Genomic DNA, 19,393 nt, shown 5'->3' with positions numbered 1-19,393 from the left:
GGACGCTGCGTGCGGAGCTCCGAAAGTCAGGGCGGCGCACAACCCCTTTAAAGCAGATCTTTCCAGGGATGTATAGTATGAGAACAGTAAAGTCCTATAATACGAGCGTTCCCGGCCCCTGGTTGCTATATGTGCAGATATACAGCAGACGGGATCGCAGGTAACAGGTGCCTGGGCTGCTCGCCCCTCATAAATCTTCTCTGATCGCTCCTATCAATGACCCCATATTTTTGTTATGCCTTTTGGGCTATACTGTATACTCTACATCCCCCTTTACTATGATACCGGGACAAATCCTCTTTAGGTCCTACTAGAATTTCTTTCCAAGGCAGGAGAACGATCCCTCCCCCACCGATGGGTCGTTCCTGCCAAAATGTTGAAATTAAACTTTGTTTGATTGTCTGAAAAGTTTCTATTTTTTTTCTTGATGTGATTAAAAAAAAAATGGATATGTTTTGAATTGTGTTTGCAGCGCGTGTACGATGTGACCAGCATCGGTTCAACCAGGTTAGTGCTATTCTTAGGCTAAGTTCACACTGCCACAGGAAGGGAACGCTATGGTGGAGAAAAAAAAACACCCAACTCCTGTAAAATACTGGACACTCGATGGACCCCATTCAAGTCATTGGAATCCAGTGGGACATTGGGGTGTCCATTGTGGAATGGGTCAGTTCGGTTTTCTTTTTTTGGGGCTGAACAGACATGACCGTGCCCAGTGGTGGTGTGAATAAGCCCTTAGTTTATCATTGGCAGGATGTTTTTGGCATTGCTTTTAAGCTTACTGGGTTAAGTAAAAAAGTGGGGCAGTAGTTGTGGCTATGTCATCAACAGTGTTATGTACAAGGGATTAAAGGGATACTCCGGTGAAACCCTTTTTTCTTTTAAATCAACTGGTGGCAGAAAGTTAAACATATTTGTAAATTACTTCTATTAAAAAAATCTTAATCCTTCCAGGACTTATTAGCTGCTGAATGCTACAGAGGAAATTCCTTTCTTTTTGGAACACTGATGACATCACGAGCACAGTGCTCTCTGCTGACATCTCTGTCCATTTTAGCAACCATGCATAGCAGATGTATGCTAAGGGCAGCATGGTGGCTCAGTGGTTAGCACTGCTGCCTTGCAGTGCTGGGGACTTGGGTTCAAATCCCACTAAGGACAACAATAAATAAAGCGTTATTATTGTTATAATAATGTCAGCAGAGAGAACTGTGGTCGTGATGTCATCAGAGAGCATTCCAAAAAGAAAAGAATTTCCTCTGTAGTATTCAGCAGCTAATAATTACAGGAAGGATTAAGATTTTTTAATAGAAGTCATTTACAAATATGTTTAACTTTCTGCCACCAGTTGATTTAAAAGAAGAAAGGTTTTCACCGGAGTACCCCTTTAAATCTCCACTTGGACACAAGCTGGCATGTCCCATTATGTCATGCATGATGCTGATCGATAACGGGTTCTGTTTTATTGTCAAATGAATTTTGATAAAGTGCCACTTGGACACAGGCTGATGTATAAGGTTACAGTGTAAAGGTGAAACAAAAATAGAGAAACAGAAACACAGCCGCACATCCACCATTTGTATTTTGATCTACTTGCTTCTCAGCATAATTTCAAAAACAAACAGGTTGTTATTATACATTTTGATTAAAAAGTACAAGCCCACTCGCCACGTCAAGGCCACCTAGTCAGAGTGGGTCCCTAAGCTAACGCTGGCGTAGTGCCGGGCGGTGACCACCATCTCTGCGACACCAAGCCCACAGGGGGAACGACCCAGTGGCCAGACAGCCCCACTGCTGCCCGACCAAGCCCCTGGCTCTGGGCCGCCCCACCCCACAGACAAAGCATCACAGAAACAATGGCCGCCACAGAGAACCACACCAGTGTGAATACCTACCATGTGCTCCCTACCAGAGAGCTGGGAGAATGCCAGGAGGAAATCCTTATTCAGTCTCCTGCTAATTTAAAAACACCTGGGCCGAATGGGTGACGTAGAGTGCTGGCCATGAAAGAAGGGATAGACTACAAATGTGACCATCTGTCTGTACCAACAGGTTTTTTATCTTTTCTTTTATTATTATTATATAAAATGAAAGTACAAAAAATTTAATTAACAGTATAATTTACATACAAAAGTATCCCCGCTTAATATCCCACCCCCACCCATGTATGCCTGCGTGGACAAAAATAGAGAGAGAGAGAAAAAAAAGGGAAAGAACCATGTACAACAGCTTCCTACCACAATCCCCAAGTGGATTCGAACTCTTTCCTTCTTTTCTTAGATCCTCCGATTCTCACCTTTTCAAACTTTTTTTATTTTATTAACTATTTCCACTCACTGACGTTAGGTGCTCTCGATGCAAATCATGTACAAGCAATAAGGTATTTAGCCAAAATAGTCAATTTTGGTATAAATTTTTTCAGCATGCCCATCTCCAAATCACACCCGAGCACCACAGAATTTATATCCCATGCACCCTTATCATTAACCACTTAAGGACCCAGGGCGTACCTGTACGTCCTGAGTCCGCTCCTGTTCTATAATGCATCATAGCGGGTCAGGCCCAGCCTCTAACAACGGCTGGGACCCGTGGCTAATAGCACGCTACATTGATCGCAGTGCCGCGCGATATTAACCCTTTAGACGCGGCGTTCAAAGTTGAACACCGCGTCTAAAGTGAAAGTATGCCGGTTAGCTCAGTGGGCTGTTCGGGATAGCCGCGGCAAAATCGCAGCATCCCGAACAGCTGTAGGACACGAGAAGGGTCTCCTACACCTGCCTCCTGGTGTCCGATCGCCGAATGACTGCTCAGTGCCTGAGATCCAGGCATGAGCAGTCAAGCGGCAGAATCATCGATCACCGGTTTCCTATGAGAAACCAGTGATCAATGTAAAAGATCAGTGTGTGCAGTGTTATAGATCTCTGGGATAACAATGATCAGTATAAGAGATCAGTGTGTGCAGTGTTATAGGTCCCTATGGAAGCTATAACACTGCAAAAAAAAAAGTGAATAAAGATCATTTAACCCCTCCCCTATTAAAAGTTTGAATCACCCCCCTTTTCCCATAAAAAAAAACACAGTGTAAATAAAAATAAACATATATGGTATCGCCGCGTGCGTAAATGTCCAAACCATAAAAATATATATCGTTAATTAAACCGCACGGTCAATGTCGTACGCGCAAAAAAATTCCAAAGTCCAAAATAGTGCATTTTTGGTCACTTTTTATATCACGATCAATAAGTCCTATCAATACAAAAATGGTACCGCTAAAAACTTCAGATCACGGCGCAAAAAATGAGCCCTCATACCGCCCCATACGCGCAAAAATAAGATGACAATTTTAAATGTATAAATTTTCCTGCATGTAGTTATGATTTTTTCCAGAAGTGCGACAAAATCAAACCTATATAAGTAGGGTATCATTTTAATCGTATGGACCTACAGAATAAAGATAAGGTGTCATTTTTACCGAAATATGTACTATGTAGAAACGGAAGCCCCCAAAAGTTATGAAACAGCGTTTTGTCTCACAATGATTTTTTTTTCCGTTTTACTGTAGATTTTTGGGCAAAATGACTGACTTCATTACAAAGTAGAATTGGTGACGCAAAAAATAAGCCATCATATGGATTTTTAGGTGCAAAATTGAAAGTTATGATTTTTTTAAGGCAAGGAGGAAAAAAACGAAAATGCAAAAACGGAAAAACCCTCGGTCGTTAAGGGGTTAAATTTATTTTCAAGGAGTTCCTTTTTTTTTTTTGTATATGTTCTATAAATAGGGTTCTGAAGAGCAAAGAGTAGAGAAAAAAAAGAAAAAGAAAAGGAAGAACTTTTAAGTCTACCATAAATTCCAAATTTTTCTACATTCTCTTTGCCCACCCCTACTCGTCATCCATCTAAACTCCTTATTTTTCATGGTTTTCAGACCTTCCTTCCATTCCTCTATTTGCAGTTCTTTAGGGGATATCCAATTCCTTAATATAATCAGTCTGGCGAAGAACAAAATCCGATGTAGTAGGCACTCAAATTTGCCCATCATACCAATAGCTCCCAGCAGTATAAACTCTATCATACGAGGTACCTTCACAGGGATTTTACTTTTCTACCTCGGTCCTTAAGGGGTTAAACAGCTCGGTCAATGGCGTACACGCCAAAAAATTCAAAAGTCCAAAATAGCGTTTTTTGGTCACGTTTTATATCATGAAAAAATGAATAAAAAGCGATTAAAAAGTCCAATCAATACATATTTGGTACCGCTAAAAACTTCAGATCACAGTGCAAAAAATTAGCCCTCTTACCGCTCCATACGCAGAAAAATAAAAAAGTTATAGGGGTCAGAAGATGACAATTTTAAACAAATACATTTTCCTGCATGTAGTTATGATTTTTTCCATAAGTGCGACAAAATCCAACCTATATAAGTAGGGGATCATTTTAATCGTATGGACCTACAGAATAAAGATAAGGTGTAATTTGTACCGAAAAATGTACTGCGTAGAAACAGAAGCCCCAAAAGTAACAAAATGACGTTTTTTTTCAATTTTGTGCGCACAATGATTTATTTTCCATTTCACCATAGATTTTTGGGTAAAATGACTGATGTCATTACAAAGTAGAGTCGTTGGCGCAAAAAATAAGCAATCATATGGATTTTTAGGTGCAAAATTGAAAGTTATGATTTTGTAAAGGCAAGGAGGAAAAAACGAAAATGGAAAAACCCTCGGTCGTTAAGGGGTTAAATTTATTTTCAAGGAGTTCCTTTTTTTTTTTGTATATGTTCTATAAATAGGGTTCTGAAGAGCAAAGAGTAGAGAGAAAAAAAAAAGAAAAGGAAGAACTTTTAAATCTACCATAAATTCTAAATTTTTCTACATTCTCTTTGCCCACCCCTACTCGTCATCCATCTAAACTCCTTATTTTTCATGGTTTTCAGACCTTCCTTCCATTCCTCTATTTGCAGTTCTTTAGAGGATATCCAATTCCTTAATATAATCAGTCTGGCGAAGAACAAAATCCGATGTAGTAGGCACTCAAATTTGCCCATCTTACCAATAGCTCCCAGCAGTATATAAACTCTATCGTACGAGGAACCTTCACAGGGATTTTACTTTCTACCTCTTTTATTACAGATTCCCAGAAAACAGATATCTTCTCACACGACCAGAAGCTATGTAAATAATCCGCCTCTTCCAAACCACATTTAACACACTGTGAAGTGATTCTCACCCCTATCCTATGTAAATGAAGCGCGGAATAGTGGGTCCTGTGTAATATCTTAAATTGTGTAATTTTATGTTCCATATTCCGAGAAACCTTACTTATATTTTGGGCCATAATGTCCCAATCTTCCTCAGACACAGTACCCACTATTCCGGACCATTTGTCTTTAATTCTGTCGATCCCCCTTACTCCAATAATCTTATTTAATTTCTTATACAAAATTGATATTCCTTTTTTTTAAGGTGCTCTATTTGAGTCAGTGCTTCTATGAAATTGTGTTTCTGTGCTACATATATCTCCTTATCTATCGTGTTATGGACTGCATGACTAACTTGCCAATAGTACAGCCAATCGTTATCACTAATATCATACCCCCTTTTTATGTGCTCAAATGAAAAGAGTTGTCCTTTATCAATTATTTGTTCCAATCGTTTTATACCCTTACTATCCCAAAAAGTTGACTCACAATTCACCAATTCTTTAAATTTATTGTTACCCCATAGGGGTGGGAACCCAAAACTATTTCCTACATGTAATTCTCCCTTTAATCTTTCCCATACTTTCCTATATTTATACCATAACATCGTGTTGTTTGACCCACTCTCCTCATAATCATCTAATTCCAACACCTCATATATGTTCACTTTCTCCTTATCTACTACAGTCTTCTCCAGATATCTAAAATTTCTCCAATTCACGATTCGTACCAACTGCGCGGCCATGTAATAAACAAAAAAATTGGGCATATCCAATCCCCCCCTATCTCCAGGGGCCATAAAATATCTGTACTTCAGACGAACCCTTTTTCTTCCCCCATAACAATCTACCCAGTATTACTTCTATCTTCCGGAACCAGCATTTACCGATCCACACTGGCGAGGCAGCAAGAAAAAAAAGGATCTGTGGGAGGACCACCATTTTTATTATCGCCATCCTTTCTGACATAGAGAAGGGCATTTTAATCCATACTTCTACTCTCTTCGCTAAACTATTCAAAAGGGGCCGTATATTGTTAATCACAAACCTATCATTCGTGGCTGCTATTTTTACTCCCAGATAAAGGAAACATTCATTTTTTTTTTTAGCACGGATAGTCTTCCCACCGTCTCCCCCATATCTTCATCCAGGGGGAGCATAGTAGATTTACTCCAATTTATCTCCAACCCAGATAGAGGGGCAAATGCCTCGAACATCTTAATGATACGATGTATTTTTTCTTGTGGGTTAGTTACAAAAAGGAGGATATCATCTGCAAATAACAAGATCTTACTCTTCTCTCCGTTTACTCCAAATCCCTCATGAACATCATTATCTCTTATCCAAGCCGCTAAGGGTTCAATATAAATTAAGAATAAAAAGGGTGAGAGGGGGCAGCCCTGCCTTGTTCCTCTACTTAGTTTGAATGGGTAGGAGGGAGTTCCATCCACCACTACACTCGCCTCGGGGTTAGTGTATAGTAGCTGAATATAACTCAAAAACCTCGGGCCCACCCCAACCCTCTTCAACACTTCCCAGAGGTATCCCCACTCCACCCTGTCAAAAGCTTTAGTAGCATCCAATGACAGAATGGAGCGGGGGCCTCGGGATCCACTCTGGATTGCTTCATACACTTCATACTGGTGAATATTGTCATGAACCGTTCTTCCTGACCTAAACCCTCCCTGGTCATTGCCCACCACTACCTCCACTACTTTATCCAATCTCCTTGCCAGTGCTTTCGCTATTATCTTTATATCTGTATTAAGCAAGGAGATAGGACGATATGAGCCCAAATCCAAGGGATCCTTATCTTTTTTCCTAATGAGTCTAATATTAGCCTCACACATAGATTTAGGGAGAACCCCCTCCCCCCCCCTCCAGGATTCATTAATGATACCCAGCAGTTTTGGAAGTAGCAGAGTTGAGTATATCCTATATATCTGGAAAGGAATGCCGTCAGACCCGGGGGATGTATTCCCTTGGATTGATGCCAATGCCTCCTCCAATTCCTGGAGGGAAATTGGGTCATCCAGGGAGTGCCTTACATCCTCTGTCAAACTTGGAATATTACTTCCCCTCAAGAATTCCGCTACCTCCGCCCTATTAATATCGCTGCCCATATAGAGATTGGAGAAAAAAGAGCCAACCATTTGGGCTATTTCTTCTCTATCTGTGGTTATGCTACCATCCTCCCTCCTCAGAGCCATAATACCACATTCGTCGCCTTGATTTTTAAGTAATCTTGACAGTGTCTTATTTGGTTTCCCTTTCTCAAAGAAATTAAATTGCCCACTGAAGAATAGTTTATTTTGTGCCTTTTTAAGTAGATATTCTTTATATTCCTCTTGTGCTGCCTTCAGTTCTAACAGATGTTCCCCCCCCACTATCCTCTTCTATCCCTGCTTCTAATGTTGCCACTTTACTATTCAGTACTGATTCTTCCTGTGAGAATTCCTTTTTTTTTTATTGATTCGCCCTATATATAGGCCCCTCAAATATGCCTTCATAGTATCCCATACCACCTGAGGGTTTGCGGACTTATGATTAATCTCCCAGAATGCCTCTATTTCCTGTCTAAACCAGTCCTGGTCGCCCACTAATTCAATCCAGTGGGGGTTGAGCCGAAAGCCCAACCTTTTCCCACCCATTACCTTACCTCCAATTTCCACCACCACTGGGCAATGGTCCGAAAGGGTTTTAGCTTTATACTGCACCCTGCTGGTCCAGGTCATTGCATTCTTATCACACAGGCATAAGTCAATTCGGGAAGCGGTGTTATATGAGGTACTAAAACATGAGTACTGTCTTACTCCTGGGTTTAGTTTCCGCCACCCATCAACCCAATTCATCTCTCCACAGTATCTCGCCAATGCTGTTTCGTTCCCCCCTACATTCCTACCTAATTTGTATCTGTCCATACTAGGGTCCATTACATTGTTCAAATCTCCAACTATCCATAATGCCGAATGTGTCTTACTTTCGCTATAGCTCACGAGGTCCCTCAGAACATCCACTCTAAAAGGTGGAGGAATATAAACAAAAGCCAAGATGACTGGCCTATCTTCCCATATTCCATAAAGAAATACATATCGACCATACTTATCTACCTTTGCATTCTTAGTCTCGAATGGTACCCTCCTGTGAACATATACTGATACTCCCACGGAGTAGGAAGAGAGTCTGGAGTGGTATTCTTCTTTGGCCCACTTCCTTGGAAGTATCTGCTCATCTCTTGACCTATGGGTCTCAACTAAACATATGATCGCAGGAAGGCACCTCCGAATATAATCGAATATTGCACACTTTTTAATTCTATCCGACATACCTCGTACGTTCCAGGCTAATAGTTTAAGCATAGATATATTTGCCTAAGAGAAAAAAGAAAAGAGAGAAGAAGAAGAGAAAAAAAAAAAAGGAAAACCCCTCTTTTGATCATCCCGTGCCATCCCTCCCTCCTTTCCCTTACCCTCCCCCCCCCGCACCCCCCCTCTCCCCATAATGCACCGTACTTCTACTATGCACTCCTATCCTAGTGACACTATCCTTTCTTCCACCTCCAAGACCGAGTACCTAGAGCCTGTTTTACTAGGGGAGAGATCCTTCTGGGTTCTAGTTTTTATACCCACAGCTGGAGACTTCCATATTTTATCCAATTTACCCATAGCCCCCTTATCTTTTTGTGGCGAGCTACCCCCTGATCTTCTGGGGTTCACCTTAGGGGCCATTTCACCCACTATTTCTCTTCACTTTATATTTGTGGGGTGTATGTATCACTACGGGGATATCAAGGACCAACTTAGCAACTTTATACACCATAGGCCCCTCCCACTCGAGAATTTAAATCCCGTTATTTACAGCATACAAAAGTAAGAATTCACAGTCCCATATGGCTCTGAGGAGCGCTTAAAACCTAGGGTATCACACCCTGATCCAGAAATATCCACCACCAAATATAGCATACTAATATGCAACTACGGAATCATTAGCGTATTCACGCTCCCCCTGGTAGACAGGGCAATCACCCCCCAGAGTCACTGATCTTATTGCGTCCAGGGAGGGGTCCAATTTCATGAGAGAGGAATTCTCCTAAGACCAAGTTGTTCAATTTAGTCCATGAGTCCCGGTTTCTCCTGAATAAGAGAGAAAGGGGGGGTAAGTCCTCCAAAAACATCGATTTTTACAGCATGGCAAGCCATAGGTACCTCTACGTGACCATAATTATACCATCCATACTCCTCAAGGTCCACACAGCTTTCATTATGGGCAGAGAGTCTCCATGACTAAAAGTAAAGGATGCCTAAAGGGAGGAAGGAGGGGGGGCGTCAATCCCACATTGCTCAGTTAGCTCAGTTCCCCGAGGCGTCAATTGTCCATTAGGGCTCGGCCCAAACAGGTAGGGCAGGAGCATCTCTATCACTGTAATTAGGCACACTGTAGCTCCTTCCTCATGTGCAGCAGCCAAACAGCACCCCAAGCTAATAATATACATGTCTGCCTCATAAGGACATTTAATAAGCTTCAATGGGTGCTCCACAGTTACCAACCATCACAGGGGGAAGAGGGGGGAGACCCGGACAGATGCATTGCCGCAGCTGCCACTCACCAAATCGCTAGGAGGAGTGACCAGGCAGAGAGTCAGGCATCCAATATTGTCCATTTCACATGGGGCCAGTGCAAGGGGCTGCTGCTGTTCAGAATATTGCCGGGGTATTAATCAATGGTTTCACCTAGTTGGAGGGAATCCGTGAGTAGGTTTCATGGCAGTTTGTCCTCATGTAAAACACATCCATGCAGAGAGACTGCTGAATAAGAATATCTGCCCCCCAAAAGGGAGCAATAACTCACCGGCTAATGCACTGTTAGATATTCATCACATGTAGTGTCTGATCGTTTTACTCAGCTCCACTCTCCATCCACAAGAAAGGGTCTGGGCCAGTCTATCCAAATCCCAGCAAGTAGTAGCGGAGTTCCACACATGCCCCTCAACACCTCCGCGTCACTGTGGCCTACGTGAGGAAGGTGCCACCATATATAGGCCTCCGACACAAGCCCGAAGCTCCTCTCAGTAGCTGGCCGAAGTAAAACCACACCCCCCCCTCTCTCACCTCCTCTCCGGCATCCCCTTCCACAGCGCCTCCCGTCCTATCCGACGACGGGTTGCGCCACCACCGTCTCGCTCCTCCCTCCTCCGACGGCAGAATCCAGTGCCCCCGGCTCTTCACAGGGCGTCCGGGCAGGAGAGCCCCACTGTCGGCGTTAAGCTGTGAGTATCCCGGCATCGCGAGGTCGGCATCCACTCCACCTCCGTCCCGAGGGCTCAGGGGGCGGGGCCAGAGCCCCGGAGTGCGCGGCCCTAGCTCATGCCGCCGTCACTTCCCTTCAAGGAGTTCCTTGATGTGCCCCCAAAAATCAGCCACCTTCGGACATGTCCATACAAGATGAACAAAGTTGGCTCTACTTTGCCCACATTTTGGATAAGTATGATCACTTCTACATTTCATCTCCCACAAAGATACTGGGGAATAATACAATTGGTTTATGATTTTTAGTTGTAAGAATTTAATTTTTTTATTTGAGGAGCATTTCTTGGCACCAGCCCAAACATTCTCCCACTCTCCCTCCTCAAGTCTCACATTTACTTTTGCCCATTTCTTTTTAACTGTTTCTTGAACTGCAGTACTTGATTCTTTAATTAGATCTCTATATATCCTTCCCAATGATATAGTTCGCCCTTGTGAAGTGCATCCTTATTAGATGTGTTCCTATAAGCCGCTCCTATCTGTAAATTCCAGAAATGTTTCCCCGTGTCTATATGAAATTCATTAACAAGCATATCAAACGTGATTAACTCCCCATTTCTACTAATTTGCCCAATATATGTAATCTCCAACCATACCCAAAACCCTCAATCTATTTCCCCATATTGGGGGGAACTCAAGACTATTTACCACCTATTTACCACCTTACAAATTTTGTTTAATTTTACTTATAATAAAACCCCCAAAAAGACAAAGACTTCCCTATGTGTCTGCTTCCAAGACTTCTATTATCTTATCATATTTTCCTTCAAAGAAGTTTAACATATAATTTAATATGGGGTTATTCTTCTTGTTCTTGATATCTTGTGCCTTAGCAGCTAGGAAATCGTTATAGAAATGCTGCACTCCCCATCCCCCCTCACCCTCTAAGAGGGTCATACTTCTATACTTTATTCGTACTCTCCCTCGCCACCATATTAATTTATTTAACATGGCTTCTAGTCCTTTGAACCAGTTTCCCGGTATCCACATGGGGAGACTCTGATGATATTCAGGATCTGTGGCAAGAGAACCATTTTTAATAGTGCCACCCTCTCTGCTCGATGACATCCTACCCCATTTATCAATTTTAGTTTTAATCTTAAAGAGCAAGGGCATTAAGTTTGTTTTTACAAATTAGTTTTTCTTGGCCGAGATATCGACCACAAGGTATTTCAACGTAGCCCCTTCTTTAAGAATCGTTATAGTAGAGACTTTCGGTATGATCCCATCTATCACCGGGAGCCACAAGGATTTGGCCCAGTTCACTTTAAGGCCTGCAACTTCACCGAACTGATTATATTTATAATTTTAGGTAGCATCGTTTCCAAATTATCGAGGAAGAGTATAACAATATCTTATCATTCACTCCTTCTATCCCACATCCGTGAAACTCTTTTGATCTCCTCAATAGCTCTGCCAGGGGCTTTATATATAAGACAAACAAGTAGGGGATAGGGGGCACCCTTGACGCGTACCTCTAGAGAGTGGAAAAGGCTCAGTTAGCCTACCATTGATGATGATTTTGGATCTCTATAAAGGAGTTGTATCCATTTAATCATTCCTCCACTAATATTATATTCCTCCAATAGTTTCCAGAGCCTCCATTCCACCCTGTCAAAGGCCTTCATTGAGTCCAATGACAGGATGGAAAGGAGGGGCCCACCATCCACTTCCAGATTGGCAAATACGCTTGCAATATTTTCTTTAATTAACCTACCAGGAATAATTCCCGATTGATTCGGGTGGATCAACTCTGGTATGAGGATCGGCAGGAGGTGGTGATTGTGTGTGCTGCTGGATACCCTTGGAGGCGCTGGCGGAGAGGTGAGCCCAGTACCTGGAGAGAGGAGCAGGTGGTGATGTGCTGCAGTTGTGGTGAGGAGGCGGGTGGCTCGCGGTGAGCAGGAGGCTTCAGAACACAGACGGAAGCTGGCGCAGAGATCCGGTGAACAATGTGCAGAATGGGTGAAACCGCTCCAATTGTTTGTCTTTAAAGGGGTTGACTAGCATTCATTCCCTGTACTCCCCTTATAAGTTGAATAACTAACAACAGCTACCAAGTTACTAATATCTATTTAGCACATTGGCAGTGAATAACTTTTTGTGCATTGGCAGTGAATAACTTTTTGGGTACTAACCTATAATTAAACTAACAACCATCGCTATATGTGATCTCCTATGAAATAACCTATAAATCTACTAACATCAAAAACTGTAATGTACTAAGAATAAGCCAACTTTGCTACCAACCATATACGCACATATGGATTTGTCATTTCTGGAGTGAGTTTTTGACAGGATTAGTGCAGGGTGAGAAGAACTCAATAGTGAGCTTATTTGGTGGAGAGCAGGTGTGGACTGGTGAGGACAGTCATCCCTGCTGTGGTGAGAGCTCAAACTCCACTTTTCCTCCAAGGTGAACCACAGGATCAATCAGGCGCCAAGGACTTGTGAAGAGCAGTATGTTTATTTTACCCACAATGTAGGGCTGGGCGGTATACCGGTTCATACCGAACACTGACATTTTTGTGCTGCACGATATGAATTTTAACCCATACCGCAATACTGGTTGGCCCCTCCCCCTCTGGAATGAATGAATTAGCCCAGCGCTGCGCTGTCCCCACATTGGGGAACTAATCATATGTTGCCCGCGAGTGCTGTTCTGCCCCCCAATTATCAGCCTAGCGCTTTCCCCATCTCCCTTCCGCCTGTTTGTTGTGGCCGCCGGTGCTGACACTCTATACCAGTGGTCTTCAACCTGCGGACCTCCAGATGTTGCAAAACTACAACTCTCAGCATGCATGCTGGTAGTTGTAGTTTTGCAACATCTGGAGGTCCGCAGGTTGAAGACCACTGCTCTATACTGTGTGGTATCCCTATGCCCGGGCTGCAAAAATAAACAAGATAAACTTTATCTTACGTTGGTCCGGTACTGGCCTCATCTGCTTCCTAGGAAATGGAACGTCGGACAGCCGTCAGCCTATCACTGGCCGCATCGATGTTCCGCCTCGGCCGCTGATAGGCTGAGCCCACTGTCATGTAAGAAACTGTCCAGAGCTCCTTACATGACAGTGGGCTCAGCCTATCAGCTGCCAAGGCGGAACATCACTGATGGCTATCCGATGTTCCCGTCCCCAGCGTAAGGCCGACGTCGGAACCTGCGTGAGCTTATTTTGTTTACCTTGTGTCAGGGTGACATGTGAGTATTTACCCCTGATGGGGGCAGCCCTGGGCTGATAACTAGTGGGGAGGGGGGCAGAACAGCGCAGTGCTGGGCTAATAATTAATTTTGGGGGGGGGGAGGGGAGGAGGAGGACATACTGTTATATACCGTGGAACCGCCGAAAGTTACAAAAATACCGTGATACATACATTTGGTCATACCGTCCAGCCCTACCACAATGCAGCGCGTTTCGCAGTGAAGACCGCTTCATCAGGCATATTGGGAAACGCGGATATGCATGGTATTTATATAGAGTTGCGTTAACCCTTGCATAGGCAGAAATAATTTGTAACATCCATAGAAAGTTTTGGTAAAAATACAAATATATAACATATAAAAAAAATATATATATATAATTAGAATAAATTTACAACAAATATTATCCAAAGGAAACAGTCATTAGCTTCATAAAAAACAATAAATTATAAATATGAAGTGCATCAAGAAAATTTCTCCTTCATTTATAAATTCCAAAAGAAAAATGATATAGCCTTGAAACAGACAAATGTCAGAAAAACGTCAGATGCTATTTTGCATTTTCAATGGGTTCATTCAAACCATGTGGAAAAAGAGTATCCAGGGTGAATATCCAATAAGACTCCCAATTTATTAATTTTTGGAATCTATTATGAACCTGAACCGGAATCGTTGCGATAATTACTAGGTCCAACACATCAAAATTATTATCGTGTTTTAAAGATAGATGACGGGGAATGCTATGTAACATAAAACGGTCTCTGACATTTGATCTGACATTTGATCTGTGCTTGTTCATGCGGGATCGCACTGTCTGAATAGTGCGGCCCACATATTGCAACCCACAAGGACAGGATAAAAGATAAATAGCATAAGAACTTTCACAATTATTACATGTATTAATCACATATCATTTTTTAGTATTCTGAGAAAAAAAATTATATTTCGGATTATTAATCATGATGCAGCATTTACACCATATTTTGTTACATGTGAAAGTACCATTTTGTGACACATGGTCAAGAGAAGAATTATTTTTATTTTTTAACAGACTCGGGGCAACTAAATTACGTAAGTTCATAGACCTCCGAAAAGTGACACCCGGTTGGTGTCCCGGTTGGCATTCACCTAACACCGGGTCACATTTGAGAATAGACCAGTGTCTTCTTAGAAGAAAGCGGAAAGCGGCCTGACGAATCGCCTAGGGGCGTGGCCCAGCGTCTGAGCTCCCCCCGTTTCCATCCGCCATCTCCCTGCTTGGACCGGTCCTCGGTCCTTGGATTATCGTACCCGTTTGGCCTGCCTGCTATGGACTGGTGAACACTCCGCTTTCTTTCTCTTTTTGTGGAGTTATATATACTGCTGTTTATATTCTAGTGTGTAGCACTTACTTTCCTACTGATGTACACACCTGAGTCCGATATCTGGAGCTATTTCTGCACAGGGATTATACATGTAACGGTGGTGCTGGCTGACATTTCTTTCTTTCTTTGTGATTATATATATATATACATATTTCTTGGCAGGACAAATTTATTTTTTGACTAATTGGAAAGAATTCACCTTTATTGATTTTCTGTTACCCGGCAGTGGTGTGACCTTTATAGATATCTTCCAGTTGTTGGAATCAGGAAGGTCAGAAGGAGGTGAATGGAGGAAGGTGTTGATGGATCAAAGCTTGGTTAAAACATGGAGGGTACTTAGGAGAGAGATGGATATAAAAGGAACGTTGGATGAGGCGCCACTGCTGGATAACTTAAATATACCTGAGGTGAGAGAGTTGGGAGAGATAAGCCTTCTTAGAAATACGAGGTGTGTTAGGATAAAAGATTTATGGGGAAGAGGTAAATTCAAAAACTGGATAGAATTGAAAGAAGAATTTAACTTGCAGGAGGGTGGATGGATAGAATATATTGGTTTAAAAAAAGCGTTTCTTGAGTTTATTGCTAAAGGAGGTCACATACATTCAGCTTACCCTGAGATCTTGGGGAAAATAATGGGTAGTAAAATTAGGGAAAAATACATTTTGTTTGTGTATAGAGCCTTGGTAAGGCATGTCCAAAAATAAATTGCTCCACAAGAGCTCCCAACAATGGCAGGAGGAGACTGGTTTTAGTAAAATAATAGTTTGGGATAGTTTACGGAAAAATATTAATCTAAAGGGTTTTAGTTTATGTATCATGATGAATTTTGGATGGGAGGATTGTTATTCTCTTTTTTTTGTAAATAAAATTAATAATAAACTTGTAAGCCTAAAAAAAAAAAAATCCAGTATGACTTTTATTAACCGACCTGCTAAACTTTGCCCTAATATTTTAACGTCAACATTTAAAGGGGTACTCCCGTGGAAAACATTTTTTTTTTTTTTATCAACTGGTGCCAGAAAGTTAAACAGATTTGTAATTACTTCTATTAAAAAATCTTAATCCTTCCAGTACTTTTTTGGGGCTATATACTACAGAGGAAATGCTTTACTTTTTAGATTTTTCTGATGTCATGACCACAGTGCTCTCTGCTGGCATCTCTGTCCATTTTAGGAACTGTCCAGAGCAGTATATGTTTTCTATGGGGATTTTCTCCTGCTCTGGACAGTTCCTAAAATGGACAGAGATGTCATCAGAAAAATCTAAAAAGTAAAGCATTTCCTCTGTAGTATATAGCCCCAAAAAAGTACTGGAAGGATTAAGATTTTTTAATAGAAGTAATTTACAAATCTGTTTAACTTTCTGGCACCAGTTGATAAAAAAAAAAAAAAAAGTTTTCCACGGGAGTACCCCTTTAAAATGATACCCTACTTATATAGGTTTCATTTTGTCGTACTTCTGGAAAAAATCATAACTACATGCAGGAAAATTTGTACGTTTAAAAATGTCATCTTCTGACCCCTATAACTTTTTTATTTTTCCACGTACAGGGCGGTATGAGTGCACATTTTTTGCGCTGTGATTTGAAGTTTTTATTGGTACCATTTTTGTTTTGATCTGACTTTTTGATCACTTTTTATCAATTTTTTTAATGGTATAAAAATTGACCAAAAATATGCTTTTTTGGACTTTGGAATTTTTTTTACGTGTACGCAATTGACCGTGCGGTTTAATTAACAATATATTTTTATAGTTCGGACATTTACGCACGCGGCGATACCACACATGTTTATTTTTATTTACACTGTTTTATTTTTTATTGGAAAAGTGGTGTGATTCAAACTTTTATTAGGGAAGGGGTTTAATGACCTTTATTAACACTTTTTTTTACTTTTTTTTTTGCAATGTTATAGCTCCCATAGAGATCTATAACACTGCACACACTCTGCACACACTGATCTTTTACACAGATCACTGGCTTGTATTAACAGGCCTGTGATCAGTGTTATCGGCGCTTGACTGCTCCTGCCTGGATCTCAGGCACGGAGTAGTCATTCACCGATCGGACACCGAGGAGGCGGGTAAGGTCCCTCCCGGTGTCCTGTAAGCTGTTCGGGACGCCGCAATTTCACCACGGCGGTCCAGAACGGCCCGACTGAGCAGCCGGAATAGTTTCACTTTCACTTCAGACGCGGTGGTCAGCTTTGATCGCCGCATCTGAAGGGTTAATACAGGACATCACCGCAATTGGTGATGTCCTGTATTAGCCGCGGGTCCCGGCCATTGATGGCTACCGGGACCGACCCGATATGACGCGGGGTCCTTTGTCGTTAAGGAGTTAAGAGGGATATGGGTGTAAACGCTGCTGGATCCCCTACATTGTCCCCTAACTTTTTTGGTATAAGGGTTATATTTGCCTCTAGCATTATTAAAAATGTAAATAGTCCTATAGAGTTAACTAATATTGTCTGTACTGACAGGTTAGTTCAGGTGACACTGATGACAGATTTCCTTTAAGAAGTAAAATAGAACCTTTCTGACAAGGTGAAATAGGCTGAAAGATCTCAAAACACCAAGACGTCATGGCGAGATCCAAAGAAATTCAGGAACAGATGAGACACAAAGTCTGCAAAGGGTTACGAATCCATCTCTAAAGCTTTGGTACCCCAGCGAACCACGGTGAGAGCCATTATCCACAAATGGAGAAGATGTGGAACAGGTAAACCTTCACTGAAGTGGCCGGCCTACCAAATCTACCCTAAGAGCGCAGCTAAGACTCAAGAGGTCACAAAAGAACAAACAACAACATCAAATAAACTGTGAGCCTCATTTGTCTCAGCGAAGATCATGACCCGACCATAAGAAAGGTACCGGGCAAAAACAGCATCCATGGCAGAGCTCCAAGGGGAAATACCTCTGCTGACCCAACATAACTAAAGATGAGCGAATCGAAGCTGACGAACCCGAATTTCAGGAAATATTCGATTTCCAATTAATGCGAATATCGCCGCAATTCTATCGCACAAATCGATTCATTAAACTCCATTTACTGCGGTGCAGGCTCAAGGGCATCTAAAATGGCAGATCCACATGTCAGTACATAGGGCAAGGAAGGTGGGAAGGCAAGGCGGGAAGGGAAGTAGGCGGGATGACCCTGAATCACATGCAGGATGCAGCCTATCAGCAGCCAGTCACCCCTCTGATGTCACAGCCCTATATAATTGGCAGCCATATTGCGGCCAGCCACTTCATTACAATACACTTCAGAGAGATAGAATGGAGAGCCTGTGTGTGTGTGTGTTACAGCAAAGAAAAGTGCATTCCAGCAGCGTTTAACATCCTCCTAGTCACATCAGCATTCTCGTGGACGGAGAGCAGTGTTTTTTTCACTGAAAAGGATTTTTACTGCAGCCATTAACCTCCCAGTCACTTTCTTCAGCATTGTATTACAGAGAGGGGCAGAGAGCTGTGTGTTGCCTCATACATTACAACAAGCTGCATCAACTTCATAAACCTTAGCAGAGGAGGCAGGAAGAATTTTTCAGCGCAATTCAGTGTTCCACAAAAAAAATCATCTACTGGTTATACTAGTCTGTAGATGGTATAATACACAGCAGTCCATTCCTAATATTGTGCAATTTTGTGTTTAGTACACAGCTTTTTTTGGCTGCAGCACTGTTGTGTACTGCTGGTGTTTTATAAAAATATGTTTTTTAAGGGTACTGTAGCGCATTTTTCTGCCTTCATCAGTGCATACTGCATACGTACATCTAAGTAGTGTACTATTTTGTACCTGTTAATCTGTCAAGGGCCTACATACTGTGAAATTCCTGCCAAATGTAATCACCAGCTCCTGTTCTAGACAAATACTGTTTTAAACGTAGTGAAGTGTATTGTACTCCCCTCATATACGCACTAAGTATGTCAGGCAGAGAAGTGCCAGGATGTGGCAGAGGCCTAAATCCTTCAGGCAGAGGTCGCAGCAGACTAGGGGCGAGTGGCAGCAGGAGTCGCAGCGAGAGGCCTGAGCTCCCGTTATCAGCTAGCAGTCGTGTCTCGACCAGCAACCCATCTGCCACGCTCATCCACTTAATCGCAAGTGACATCTGACACCCCCAGTCAACAGTCAGTGGGTTCCTCAGACCAGTGGCGGATCCAGGGGGGGGGGGGGGCAACGGGGCAATTGCCCCCCCCCCCCCCAAGATTGGTGTCCCCCGCCCCCTAGAATGGTGGAGCCGAAGCTGTAAGCTTCCGCTCCACCATTCACTAACCTAGGCAGTCTCACACGCTGTGAGTACACAGCGTGTGAGCTGCGGGGACGCGATCCT

Source organism: Hyla sarda, chromosome 7 (genome assembly GCF_029499605.1).
Source record: "Hyla sarda isolate aHylSar1 chromosome 7, aHylSar1.hap1, whole genome shotgun sequence".
In the NCBI taxonomy this organism is placed as follows: Eukaryota; Metazoa; Chordata; class Amphibia; order Anura; family Hylidae; genus Hyla; species Hyla sarda.
Note: the sequence above shows the minus strand (reverse complement) of the source record.